Below are 14,072 nucleotides of genomic sequence, written 5' to 3' on the forward strand. Positions count from 1 at the left end.
CTGGTGCGGTAAACCACTTATAAATACCAGAAAGCACTTCTTATACTCTTTATATTTATTCCAAATAACACTCCCATCATGAAAGCAGGTTTATTGATCTTTTTACCCTAGGAAAAAGAGTTTCTTTTTTTTTTGCTCAATGTCGCCTACTGAGTAATGAATTTTGTATGAGCTTTCAAAATGGGTGGGGGGTGGGAAGCACATTTTCAGTTTACATATATAGTGTCACTTTTCAACTATAACTACTATAATACTGCCCTCTATATACAAGAATATAACTACTATAATACTGCTCCTATATACAAGAATATAACTACTATAATACTGCCCCTATATACAATAATATAACTACTATAATACTGCCCCTATATACAATAATATAACTACTATAATACTGCCCCATTATACAAGAATATAACTACTATAATACTGCCCCCTATATACAAGAATATAACTACTATAATACTGCTCCCTATATACAAGAATATAACTACTATAATACTGCCCCGTATATACAAGAATATTACTACTATAATACTGCCTCCTATATACAAGAATATAACTACTATAATACTGCCTCCTATATACAAGAATATAACTACTATAATACTGCTCCTATATACAAGAATATAACTACTATAATACTGCCCCTATATACAAGAATATAACTACTATAATACTGCTCCTAAATACAAGAATATAACTACTATAATACTGCCCCCTATATACAAGAATATAACTACTATAATACTGCTCCCTATATACAAGAATATAACTACTATAATACTGCCCCCTATATACAAGAATATAACTACTATAATACTGTCCCTATATACAAGAATATAACTACTATAATACTGCTCCTATATACAAGAATATAACTACTATAATACTGCCCCCTATATACAAGAATATAACTACTATAATACTGCTCCCTATATACAAGAATATAACTACTATAATACTGCCCCCTATATACAAGAATATAACTACTATAATACTGCCCCTATATACAAGAATATAACTACTATAATACTGCTCCTATATACAAGAATATAACTACTATAATACTGCCCCCTATATACAAGAATATAACCACTATAATATTGCCCCTATATACAAGAATATAACTACTATAATACTGCTCCTATATACAAGAATATAACTACTATAATACTGCCCCATATATACAAGAATATAACTACTATAATGCTGCCCCTATATACAAGAATATAACTACTATAATACTACCCCTATATTCAAGAATATAACTACTATTATACTGCCCCTATATACAAGATTACTACTATAATACTGCCCCGTATATACAAGAATATAACTACTATAATACTGCCCCTATATACAAGAATATAACTACTATAATACTGCCCCTATATATAAGAATATAACTACTATAATACTGCTCCTATATACAAGAATATAACTACTATAATACTGCCCCCTATGGACAGAATAGGGAATGGGAACATATAGAGGAATTTTCTTATTATTCTTAAATAGGTGACATTCAATTGATTGGGTTCATTTACATATTTGGACACTGTACTGCATGATGGAAGTTCAAAGAAACTCGTTGAAGATAACTTTTGGCTTTGTTCACATACATGAGAATACAGATTGCCCGTTCACTAGTGAAAAAAAATATGAAGGAATTTCTTACTAGTACCAGTATTAAAATGACATGCATGAAATGTTGTATGGTTTTTAGACATGAGGCTTTACGTGGGAGAATGAGGGGCCTGAGGGTGCGGTGCATGACGCAGGGATTCTCTCTTCCGTATTTTTAATCTCTGTGTCATTCTCCACCCCCTCAGATCCTGTACAACACATTGTAGTGGTTTTGCCCAGAGCATTTCTTAAGTAAATAGATAAGAAGAAGAGGGGTGCTACACCTGTAGAAGCAGACAATTTAAAGGGATTCTCCAGCCCGAGGACTACAGCAGGGAGGCACAATTAGGGGGTGTATGGTCTTTTAATAAGTTGCTTGGGTTCAGGTTTAAAGGGGAAACCCTCTCAAAGAGCTTCATGATATTTTTTAGATGACAGTACTTATAGGGTCTAAGAGCTGGGACTTCCATTATTGCCCAGGACAGAGCGGTGTTACTGGTCATGTGATCCAAATCCTAGTCATTCAGCTTTCATTAGAGATTTGCACAATTCAATTCAGAAAAATTATAGATTTCAATGGCACTTGTGTGACCGGTTTGGTCACTCCTGGATTTCGATGGTGCTGCATTAGATATTCGGTTTCCTGCCCTAAGGTTTGTGTGCTGGTTTAACAAGTTGCTCCCTTCCTGTAAAAAGACTCAAAAGCGTCATGGCACTCAAGGAGTCAAAATATGTAAAAAGTTCTGAAGAATAAATTACAGTAAAACACCAAACTTAGCGCATGGAGAAACTATTATTTCCTATTGTGAATTCGTATACATATGTGCAAATAGCAATGGTGAAAGTACCAAAGAACAACCGGTAGCAATTATGTGTTCTTCCTTAAAGGTTACGTCCACTTTTAAACACCATTTTACAGTTTACATATATAATTATTCTAAAGAATCAATGAGTCACTTTATATTACTTATCCTGTACTGATCCTGAGTCACATCCTGTATTATACTCCAGAGCTGCACTCACTATTCTGCTGGTGGAGTCACTGTGAACATACATTACATTACTTATCCTGTACTGATCCGTAGTTCATCCTGTATTATACTCCAGAGCTGCACTCACTATTCTGCTGGTGGAGTCACTGTGTACATACATGACATTACTTACCCTGTACTCCGGATCAGTACAGGATAAGTAATGTATGTATACAGTGACTCCACCGGCAGAATGGTGAGTGCAGCTCTGGAGTATAATACAGGATGAACTACGGATCAGTACAGGATAAGTAATGTAATGTATGTTCACAGTGACTCCACCAGCAGAATAGTGAGTGCAGCTCTGGAGTATAATACAGGATGTAACTCAGGATCAGTACAGGATAAGTAATGTAATGTATGTACACAGTGACTCCACCAGCAGAATAGTGAGTGCAGCTCTGGAGTATAATACAGGAGGTAAGTCAGGAGGAGTATAGGATAAAAGGTGGTCATGTATGTACATAGTGACTTAACGGTTTATGTAGAATAATTCTATATGTAATCTATAAAATGGTGAAAATAAAGTGGACCCTATTAGAGAGAGTGTGCCTTTCGCCAAAAATCAACGACATTTTATATTTTCAGTAAATGCTGCTAAATACGATTTCTAACCATACACTGCTCTATTGGCTCCCGATTTGTGTGTGTGTAGCTGGATACACAGTCCATTTTACATGTGGGCAAAGAGTGTGAAACCAAAACACAAACTACGCGCGGTTGTGCCAAAACTCTACCTTTTCAAATTCTTAGAGAAACCTCAAAAACAAACTCGTGACAACGGTCCTGGAATCTTTCTTCTCGATGAGTAATATTAGAACAACCTCTAGTATAAGCAATTGGCAGTCTGATTTTCTTTAGCGTGTTGCTGGACCTGAATTACGCATTGACCCAACACAATGAGTGAGTGGAAGGGCCTGTCCTGTCGGTACGTTAGTGAAGTTGACTTTGAGGCCACCACTGCAGAGATCATCAGTTTTAAGGCATTGGAACGCCTCCAACTACTTTGGGTAAGTGGAAATCGCTGGTTGGTGGCCAAAGTGGATGAAGACAAGGAAGAGGTCAAGAATATTGGTTATGTACCTGGAATCACTCTGGTCAAGGAAAAGCCAGTGGAAGAACAACCGTGAGTACCAAATTTAAGCTCCATAAATTGGACAAACGTCCCATTCTGTCACTCATATCCAAGCCGGGGAAAAACAAATTTGGTTTTGGTTGAAGTTGGATGACTATAAATATAAAATGGATAGGTTTTATATTGTGTGTCCTCCTTTGATGTCCATGTGCACCGCTAAGTCAGCCATACTTAGAGGATAACAGTCACCCAAAAGCCACTTCTGACGTAATCACCTTCAGTCATTCTATTAATATCGGTGCTTGGCGTCCTAATCTCTGGAGGGAAGAGTGGTAGACAGTTTGCTTTGGAGTTGTTTATCTTCAGGAGAAAATATTTGGATTGGTGTAAAAAATTTAGCATGGCCCCCTGAGAGCCAAGACCAAGGCTGACTACCACCCATACACTTTGAATTACCAAAATAGATGGGATCTGTCGACTTCCTACAATCTGACAAAAGCCCTCCTAGTTCAACCAGTGTTGCAAAGGGGTCCTTTGGGCTCACCAGAGAGTCTGATTCTGAGGGCCCAACCTCCGTCTATACAGAACCATGTTCATTTTTAATTATATTGTAGTCTTCAATAAGATCTATTATGTTATTTGTGAATCAACCCATCCAAAAATAGGACCTTAGTGGCAAGTAATTAGCTACAAAGTTCGCTCCAAATTGGGTTGTCTTCTACTGGACCTTTGAGGTTCATTAATGCCTCAAAGCCTCAGCCTACTGGAGGAACCTCTTAGTTTGTCCTATCAACCTCCTATTATCATCTTTGGCAATAGTCCTCTTAAACAGGCAAAAAAATGTCTTCTTTGCTCAAATGGCAGAATAAATGCCTAGATTTAAGACCCATCTCAAGATTTCTTTGTAGAAAGGCTCCAGACCCCTTTTAAAGCCATTAAACAAATTAACCAATCGTCGTATCCTGGGGCAGAGAGTTGCCTAGTCTGACCAAGAGTCAATCTATGGACTTAGCTATGGCTGCAACGTCTACACGTATAATAACATCAACATGTCTCTCAGGAACAATCAGTGATATTGATTTGCCAATATTGAAATAGAAACTCCACCATACATTTGAAACACATCGAAAGAAGGAGTCATATACCATCTTAATTATAAATGCCAAAGGCATAGAACAGGTATAAACTTTATTAAACAGTACAAAATACAAATAGTTGAAATCGAGACCTCAAATCGGACAACTGTATATAAGTTGCACATAAGACAAAAGAGCACATAGGTGTCAAAAAAGTGGGCTCTAAAAGACGGCTAAAAAACCATATCTGAAGTAGCCATACAAATGACAATGTTATATGTCAAACAAGAAATATGCAGAGTTACATCACACAGTAAAATCCAATTTTTAATAAAGGAATTCATAATAACAAGATGGTCCAACATGGTCTTAAAGGGAACCTGTCACCAGCATTTCACCTATTGAACTTCACATATCCCCCACTGGCCGCTGCGATCAAAAGTTAATTGCCTTTATCCCCTCTCCTAAACTCCTCCCCCAACTGTAAATAACGGTCTGCGAACATTTTGCGCCTTTTATCGTAATAATCCGGTGTCCCTTTGTGCGCACACACTAAAAGAGGACATCAATGCACTAGCGCGGTATTTTGTGTGTTGGGGAAGGCGAGGAGCTGTCAATCAAAAGTAAGGAGGCGTGGTAAACTCGGAAAGACTTGAGGAATGAAGATTTGACTCTTTTCAAACGAAGATCTGACTCTTTTCTGCTCATTAGCATACGTTGTGGGAACACTAAAAAAACTGAATACTAAAGCTACAGAGCCGACTAAGAAGATAATTATAGGTTATATAGAAATGATTTTTCACCCACTACCACCAGGTATTGCTGGTTTTATAGGTGAAATGCTGGTGACAGGTTCCCTTTAAGTCTTCTTTCTTGAGGACGAATACTTCTCCAAATGTGAAAGACCGTAGAAGTCGACATGTTCCTTGAGGAGTGGTTGAAGCTTCTTGAGCGCTTGTGAACACTAGATCTACTATATCTGATATATAAAGTGTTTTTAAGATTTACGGATAAATGGTTATCGCAACCAAAGCCTCATCTGGAAATTTGTCAAGCTGCTTGTGTATCATAGGCTAAAAATATATTCTGTGTTATGCCTAGTGCAAGATCTGAGGGGGTGGAGCATGACACTGGGACGCAAACAGATAACCCCTGGTCATACTCCGCCCCCTCAAGTCTGTACTAGGTATAACACAGATCAATAGGTCAGCAAAGGATCCTAGATGGTCACACATTGCCGGTGTATCCAGCAATCCGGGACGCAAGCCTGGGTTATGGCACCACTGAACCACCATTTACAGCAGAGATACCCGTGCCTCTTCCTCTGAATTGTGTGAACATTTCACCTCCAGGAGGCGTAACTTGAATCTCCTGGGCCCCAATGCAAAATCTGTAAAAGGGCCCCCCGCCTATCATGTGCCAATCAGAATACCGGTGTCTTTATGTGGCAGAGCACCCGCTATAATACGGCATGGCTTTACAGGAATATTCTCCCCCAGAAGTAAAGTTTGCTGCTGAAAATACTACAACAAAAATTACCTGACACGTCTGTAAGGGTGCAATCAAAAAAGGTCTACAATCACAGGATATCTTAGGGTTTCTTCCAGCAGCTCTACAAGGTGATCACTACCGACCTTCTTGGTCCAAAGACTTGATCTAAGGTCACATACTACATCGCGGAAAGTTACCCATGAAGGGAAGTAACAAAAAAAAATAATTCATAAGGGCATTTAACCCCAAAAAATGCTAAAATCCCCCAGAAATATAAGTCCTAATTTCTGTATCTGTTTCTTGTAAAGCTGGGTGACTACCATATAACCGCTGCTATGTTTTCACCCAGCTTTCCTGGAGCTCTGCTGGATTATGCAGCAAATTATATATATATATATATATATATATATATATATTAACATGCGAAAAATCAGTAGCAGCAATGTGGATGAGATTTCAACAAAATGTAATCCCTACTATGCAGCGAAGATCCATACATAAGTCATGCGTAAATTCAGCTGCGGTGCGACTTTATATTCCGCAGCATACATTTTTCCCCATAAACCTGTATGGAGGGCATAAAATCCATTGTCAAAATAGCAAACTGTATTTAATTCCAAAGCTACAAATAAAGTTTTTCACAGTCCATGCTTCACACTAAATCTGCAATGACTTCCCAAGCAATAACGCACTATTTGCTGCAGATCTGTCACCCTTCTGCCCACAGAATTATGAGACTCGTTTCCGGCCTGTGGGAACCGGACCATTACAGCACTAGCTACCCAGCTGTCCTGAACCCCGAGATATACAGGACATTACGCCAAATTCTACAAAAATCCACTTCATAATCTATTTCTGCTAACATGAACATAAGATTCTTAGTGAACATTTTGATCAAACAGTATAAGTGGCACTGTGTCTGTGGGTATACGTGGCCTAGAGCCAAGGTGGCATATCCTGGCAGCATGGGTGCTTTTGGGAAACTGGGTTATTCCCCCTGCAGGTTCATTGTTGAATTGGCTTCCATGTGATGCTGCACCGAATAGAGTAGGGACCCACTTAAAAAAAAAGAGGTCCTGGTGAAGGGCTAAGTGGGCTGATACAGTTTGCTCAAAATGTTAGGCCTCATGCACACAACCGTAGTGGTGTGCACGGGCCGTGACTTGCGGCTTGGACGGCCGCGGAGTGTCACCAGCGGCCGCCTGAAGATGACGGGCCGAGTGCATTAATTTCAACAAACCTGAATCTTTTTGCGGTCCAGGCTCTTGGGCAATGCACAGACCTTGGAAACCACGATTGTGTGCATAGGCCCATTGAAATGAATGGGGCCGCAATTCACCTGCAGATTTGCGGGTGAATTGCGGCCGCAAAAATACGTTCGTATGCATGGGGCCTTATAGAAAGTTGTATTCATTTTAGCAGCAATAGATCAATGTATATAAAGTGGATGTGCGGTCCATATCTTGTTCTACAGTTGTGGTATACATTACATATGTACTGATCCTGAGTTACATCCTGTATTATACTCCAGAGCTGCACTCACTATTCTGCTGGTGGAGTCACTGTGTATATACACATTACATTTCCTGTACTGATCCCGAGTTATATCCTGTATTATACTCCAGAGCTGCACTCACTGTTCTGCTGGTGGAGTCACTGTGTACATACATTACATTACTTATCCTGTACTGATCCGGAGTTACATCATGTATTATACTCCAGAGCTGCACTCACTATTCTGCTGGTGGAGTCACTGTGTACATACATTACATTACTTATCCTGTACTGATCCTGAGTTACATCATGTATTATACTCCAGAGCTGCACTCATTATTCTGCTGGTGGAGTCACGGTGTACATACATTACTTATCCTGTACTGATCATGAGTTACATCATGTATTATACTCCAGAGCTGCACTCCCTATTCTGCCGGTGGAGTCACTGTGTACATACATTACATTACATATCCTGTACTGATCATGAGTTACATCATGTATTATACTCCAGAGCTGCGCTCACTATTCTGCTGGTGGAGTCACTGTGTATATACACATTACATTACTTATCCTGTACTTGACCTGCCTAGGTAGAGTCGTGTGTTAACCTTAAACCATACTATCCCCCACCCCCATTTAGTAACGACACATGACACCGAGGTTGGATGTGAAATGGCCACAGCAGCCGTTTATTAATTTCACAGTTTATAAAACAATTTAAATCCGAAACATTCGGATAACTAGTTAGGAATCCACCAGAGAATTCCTCCTAATAATTCACATGACCCAACATGGGTCAGAATCATAAATAACCATTAAACGTTAACATTAACCCGAGCAGAGGAAGTCCTTGAAGCCCCTTCAGATGTTCCTTTCAAGAACACACCGAATTAGCCATCTGCAAACCACTAATTACCTCCAGCCGTAAACCAGCTCGGAAGCACCGTTCACCTCTGCAGATGGCTCCACCCACTAGAAGTCCACTTCAAGGGGATAACACCCGTTGAAGCCCTCAAGTGATATACCGACCACTAGAAGTCCACTTCAAAGGGATAACACCCGATGAAGCCTTCAAGTGACATACCTTCTACCAGAAGACCACTTCAAAGGGATAACACCCGATGAAGTCTTCAACCATGTACCTTTTTTGGGGGACGCATACCCCCGATGCGACCCCCCCACCATTTTGTACTGACTGGCCTCAAGGACTCCCCCCGCCAGCTGCCATGACAACAGAACCTACTCCGGAAAAAAGAAAAACATGTTAAATAAACACACAAAATAAAACACAACGCTCATATACGGACGTACAGAAGACCTAAGGAGTAACAAAACAAGGGTGGGAGGGTGGGAGCTTTGCTTCTTGTGTACTACTCCTCCCGCTGCTTCCGGCTCAATGCCGAGAAACAGCGGGAAGCGCAGCAACGGCCCCCCCGTCCCCCCTAGCTCCTCCCCGTCCCTCCTTCAGCTTCTTCACCTTTCCCTCACCTCTTAACATTAACCCTTTCCCTACCAGGACGGTCATGTCGGCTTCCCTCAAGCCTGCAGCTGCGTCCAGCCTCTTCTTGACCTGCCTAGGTAGAGTCGTGTGTTAACCTTAAACCATACTATCCCCCACCCCCATTTAGTAACGACACATGACACCGAGGTTGGATGTGAAATGGCCACAGCAGCCGTTTATTAATTTCACAGTTTATAAAACAATTTAAATCCGAAACATTCGGATAACTAGTTAGGAATCCACCAGAGAATTCCTCCTAATAATTCACATGACCCAACATGGGTCAGAATCATAAATAACCATTAAACGTTAACATTAACCCGAGCAGAGGAAGTCCTTGAAGCCCCTTCAGATGTTCCTTTCAAGAACACACCGAATTAGCCATCTGCAAACCACTAATTACCTCCAGCCGTAAACCAGCTCGGAAGCACCGTTCACCTCTGCAGATGGCTCCACCCACTAGAAGTCCACTTCAAGGGGATAACACCCGTTGAAGCCCTCAAGTGATATACCGACCACTAGAAGTCCACTTCAAAGGGATAACACCCGATGAAGCCTTCAAGTGACATACCTTCTACCAGAAGACCACTTCAAAGGGATAACACCCGATGAAGTCTTCAACCATGTACCTTTTTTGGGGGACGCATACCCCCGATGCGACCCCCCCACCATTTTGTACTGACTGGCCTCAAGGACTCCCCCCGCCACCGCGAAACAGGCCTTGACCACCTTAAGCCTGTGAGTTCCTCCACACCACCACCGCCCTTTCTATGCCTTCTGCTATAGCCAAGCTCCAAATATCAATGCCAACCTCGGTCAGATGAACCCCGTCACTCCTCCAGAAATTCCCCAATCCTGACTCCAAATCCCTATGCCTCACGCAAATGCCCCCGTTCTTTGCCACAAAACGGGACACCGCCCGGTTAACTTTTATCCGAGCCTTATTGACTCTCTCCACCGATCTAGCTAACCGCCAATGCTTCCTTGGGACTATGTCCGACCACACTACCACCAACTTGGGATAAGATACCCACAAACACAACAAATCATGTTTGATATCCCGCACCAACTCACGAAAAGGGCGGACTCCTAAGTCATTCCCACCCACGTGCAACACTAAAACCTCCGGAACCCTATCAAGCCGCACATATGTCTGGAATTCCGCCAACACCCTGTTCCACGACATACCTCTAAACCCCAGCCAATGCACAACCGCATCCTGTCGCGGAATGCGCAACTGGCGACCATCCGGGCGGACGTCCGCCCTCAAAGCCCCCCAGTGCACGTACGAATGACCCATCAACCACACCAGACAAGGAGGCGAATCTGAAACGGAAAACACAGTTAGGCACCACCATATACATTTGCAAGCATAAATAACAAAATTACAACATATGGGGGCGGACATAGGACTTAAACCTTTTAGACTCCCAACGACCAATACGCCTCACCCCCTCATCATCCAACCCCCAGCGCCCTGCTTCCGTTGCTGCGCCAATCCGGAAGGAATGAGATGAATATGAGCCTGCCGCAACCCCAACCGCCGTCAAACATTTTTTAAAAACAGCTCCAAACTGAAATCTGGACAAGAACGACCCGTCCACATGACATAACAAAGGCAAATCTGGAGACCCCCTGTTTTTTGTAAAACCACGCATGCACTCTACTGGGCACATGACCGACCCCGGGAGAGCGAACAAAACTATCAGTTTTCCCTTCCCTAATTGGTCAGTTTTTGATCTACGCAACCATACCTCCAACCGATCTGCAAAAAGGCTCACCTCCCCCGATCTCAGCCCCCCTGCCTGTTTAGTACTTGGCGACACCAACTCACCTATTCTAAATGCTCCGAAGAACGCCAACGAGAAAGCCAACCGAAACAAATCCATTTCATCTGAAGAACGACATACCGATGCCAATGAACCACCCAACAAGCCCAGCAAAGCAAACGACACCGGCCTTCTACTATCCGCCTCCACCCTACCTCTGCGCAACCCCTTCAAAGCCTGCGATACCAGAAATTCCTTCGATACATCCCGCAAGCCCCGCAACTTAAGCCCAAACGCCACCGCGGATATAAACCGGTTCACCTTCGCTACTGAAAACCCCGCCTCCCAGGCATCCCCTAACCAATACAAAAGTGCCACCAACCTGTCTCTATCCGTATTGACATCGCCCAACTCTCTTACCCACTCCTCCCACTGCCTCCAACAAGCAGCATAAGCCCTCCACGTCGTGCCCGCCAAAGACCTTTGTAACAGCTGCTCTACGGGACCGATACCAGATCCCATAGATGATCCGGACACGCCAAACCAATACGTTCCGCTCCCGGAGCCAATTGCCGAAACCGGTCCCACTGCGAGCGAGAAAGAGCATCAGCAACACAATTCCGTACACCCGGGACATGCACCGCCACCACCCACGCGTTCAGCGACAAACACACCAACACTAAATGTCGCAACAATTGAACTACCGGAGGAGAGGACGCCGTGATGTTATTAATGGCAAGCACCACACCCATGTTGTCGCAGTAAAAACGGACCTTCTTATCCCTGAGCCTGTCCCCCCAAATGGTAGCCGCCACCACGATGGGAAACAGCTCGAGCAGGGCCAGATTCCGCGTCAATCCACTGGACACCCAGCTAGCCGGCCATTGACCTGCGCACCACGGACCTCCCCCGTAAGCTCCAAAGCCACCCGCCCCAGCCGCATCCGTGAAAATATTCAGATCACTCGTATCCTGCGCTGGGGCCATCCATAGCGAGCGACCATTGTACTGGCCCAAGAAGTCATCCCAAACCTGAAGATCAGCTCGGTGCTCCTCCTTGAGCCTCACAAAATGATGCGGCGCCCGCACTCCCGCCGTTGCCGCCGCCAACCTTCTACCAAACACCCTCCCCATCGGCATAATCCGGCAGGCGAAATTCAACTTCCCCAGCAGCGACTGAAGCTCCCTCAACGACATTTTCTTCCTTCTACAAGCCCGTCGCACCTCCAGCCTCAAAGCACCCAGCTTATCCGCCGGGAGCCGACACTCCATTGCCACCGAGTCAATTTCGATTCCCAAGAAACAAATAGTCGCTACCGGGCCCTCCGTTTTTTCCGGCGCCAAAGGGATCCCAAAATCCCTCGCCACCTTCTGCAGGGCATGAAGCAAGTTACCGCAAACCGGCGAACCCCCCGGGCCAACGCACAAAAAATCATCTAAGTAATGGATCAACGAATCGACCCCGGATACTCCCCTCGTTACCCACTCCACGAAGCTACTAAACGCCTCGAAGTATGCACAAGAAAGAGAACACCCCATCGGAAGGCACCGATCCACGTAAAAGGCCCCATTCCAAAAACAGCCCAACAGCCGTTGGCTTTCTGGATGCACCGGCAACAACCTGAACGCCGCCTCGATGTCGGTTTTTGCTAGCAGCGCCCCCGGACCCGCAGCCCGCACTAACCCCACCGCCTTATCGAATGAGGTATAAACTACGGAACACAACTCGTGATCAATCCCGTCGTTTACCGACGAACCTTTGGGATACGATAAATGTTGAATCAAACGAAACTTTCCGGGCTCGCGTTTAGGGACAATACCCAAAGGGGACACAACTAAATCTTTCACCGGCGACTCCACAAATGGCCCCGACATGCGCCCCAACGAAACTTCTTTTAACAACTTTTCCGACACGACTTCCGCATGCACGTAAGCCGATTTTAAATTTCTCCGCGTAACCGGAACCTCATAAGGAGGCGGAGGAATAACAAAACCAACACTAAACCCTTCATAGAGCAACTTAGCCGCCGCCCTATCCGGATACTCATTTAGATAAGGGGCCATCCTTTCCACCCTCACCGGCGACACCCCCTTGACCAGCCCCGTGCTGGTTCCCGGACCTCTTTTTACGCAGACATTTTGCCGCCCCGTGTGATGCACCATTACACTCGGAGCACACGTGCTTGAACTTGCACGTGGCCCCGAACTTACACTGGCCTTCATTGAATTGCCAACAAAACCCCGCCTTTCCCCCGCCGCTTGGTCCACTCTGACTAGTCTGGCCTCCCTGGCCACCGCTCCCGGGAAAGGGCTGCCTAACCGGAACCGTAACCCGTAACCAGAGAGCAATATCCTTCTGGTCCCACCGAATCGCCGGCCGAACCGCCTTCCGCTGACGGAATTGCTCATCATATCGCAGCCACGCCTGACCCCCATACGCCCTATGAGCCTCCCCAATAGCATCAAAATAACAAAATAACGCCGAACAATTTTCCGGCGCCTTTTCCCCTATCACACTAGCCAATATGGCGAACGCCTGCGACCAATTAACGAACGTCTGCGGGATAAGCCTATACCGCCGCCGTTCCTCCTCGTCCTTTTTACTCTCATCCCGCTTGCTCTTATCCAAATTGAATTTAGCCAGCGGCAAGAGAGAAAAAATTTCAACATATTCATCTTTCCAGATCCGATCACGCACCTCCTGCTTTAAATGCGCCCCCAACGGACCCTCAAAACAAACATACACCTCCCCCCGAGCACGATCGTCCATGCGCACTCGATCGCCGTCCTTCTGTGCCTCAGTCTGCACCGACACCGCGACCGCCTCTCTAACCGCCACCACAGGACGCTCCTGCAACGATCCCACTTCCCTGGGGCCTTCCCAAACTACCGCAGGGGACACTTCCGTTACTACCGGCGCCGCGGCCCTATCCAGGCGCCCCACCAGCTCCCGTAAGCAACCCACTAAATCTGCCAAACCCGCTCCGTCGCGTCCGCCCGCGCC

This window comes from Rhinoderma darwinii, chromosome 13 (assembly GCF_050947455.1).
Source record: "Rhinoderma darwinii isolate aRhiDar2 chromosome 13, aRhiDar2.hap1, whole genome shotgun sequence".
NCBI lineage: Eukaryota > Metazoa > Chordata > Amphibia > Anura > Rhinodermatidae > Rhinoderma > Rhinoderma darwinii.